The following is a 1,330-nucleotide window of genomic DNA, read 5'->3' as shown; positions in this document are numbered from 1 at the left end:
AAGGGGTCCCTGGACGGGAGTAAGTGCGGAAGGGGAGGACTCCGGACTGGAAGGTCTGGGGAAGAAGGAGCAGCCTGGCCAGAGGCTGAAACCTGGGGAGCCCAGGACACATCCGGGAATCCAGGCGAGCACTGGGGCGGGAAGCGTGCCCCCGAGACCGGAGAAGGGCACACGAGCCCCGACGCCTGAACCCTGCAGGCAGCGGCTGGCTCGGCCTCCCTCTAGTCGGTGGCACCGACCACTGACCCTCCCCCCTCGCTTGCTGGAAACCTCCCAGGACACACAAGGACTGAAGCATGAGGCAGGGGTGAGGTACCCGAGGGGGCTGCCTGGATGAGCAGGGGTGGGGGGTGCAGAGGAGCAGGAGAGAGACACCGAAAGGCAGAAGCAAGCAGGATGTGCCTGCCAGCCTCCTGGACGGGTGACAGTGGCAGGAGGTGATCTAAACATGGGGGACAGAGACCAGAACCCTCACCCAGGGGGACCTGAGCCCCGGGAGTCCCCTCCCCTCTGACAGGATGCACTCACCGTGGGCACAGACTTCCCCAAGGTCCCGGGTGGCAGTTTTCCGGTCCCCCGGGTTGCTGACCACACAGGTGATGCTGGGGCTGGGCTGGCTCAGGGGCAGCTTCAGAGCCACGGTCCAGGGGTTGGGGGCCGGTCCTGGGACCCCTCTCTGCTCCAGCTCCCTGGGGAGGCCCTTGATCTCCCAGGACACATTCACGTCCTCTCTGGTTCCCGGGGCATGGCACTCCAGGGTGACATTGCACCAGTCTGGTGTGACGGATGGAGTCTTGGCCAGGATCTGGGGGCGGGGCACGGGCTCTGGGGCCCGAGGGACAAGAGGACACGGGGTCACGTGAGTGGGAAGCATCACGCCTCATGCTTTCTCGGGCGGAATCTCACTGTCGCCCTGGCATCCTCCCCCAAGGATGGTGAATCCACTTTACAGATAAGACAGACTTGACCCAAATATACAGCGAGTGGCTATGAGGACGGGAGCCACTGCGTGAAGCCTCAGGCGTGATCTCAGCTCTGCCTCGACTTGTGGTGAACACACTGGGTCCAGTTTCAAGGGAGAAGCCAGAGCCTCAGGTCTGGGGTCTGGAAGGGGTCCTGCGAGGGGGCCAGGGACACTCCCAGGGACAAAAGAAAGGGTAAGTATGTATTGGGGGAGGAGCCACCACCTACCGTAGACAGTGAGGTGGAAATACCGGTTTGTTTCTCTTCCTCCGGTTAAGGAGACTCGAGCCCAGTACTGCCCACTGTCCTCAAGGGTCAGGTTGTCAATCCTCAGGGTCGTGGTGTTGAGCACATGGACCCTCTTCTC

General features: G+C 62.6%; 1 long non-coding RNA gene across 1 annotated transcript; it reads right to left on the bottom strand.

The window, feature by feature from the left end:
- Nucleotides 1-6: 6 nt before the first annotated feature.
- On the bottom strand, nucleotides 7-1,324 carry LOC121025313 (uncharacterized). The gene is made up of 3 exons (XR_005788010.1): nucleotides 1,192-1,324; nucleotides 529-825; nucleotides 7-485 (listed from the first exon to the last, which is right to left on the bottom strand). It is a non-coding gene; the product is annotated as an uncharacterized LOC121025313 (long non-coding RNA).
- Between the last annotated feature and the right edge of the window lie 6 nt (nucleotides 1,325-1,330).

Source organism: Herpailurus yagouaroundi, unplaced genomic scaffold, assembly GCF_014898765.1.
Source record: "Herpailurus yagouaroundi ecotype Mexico unplaced genomic scaffold, PumYag 67590, whole genome shotgun sequence".
Lineage (NCBI taxonomy): Eukaryota > Metazoa > Chordata > Mammalia > Carnivora > Felidae > Herpailurus > Herpailurus yagouaroundi.
Note: the sequence above shows the minus strand (reverse complement) of the source record. Positions and strands in the feature narration are given on the sequence as shown.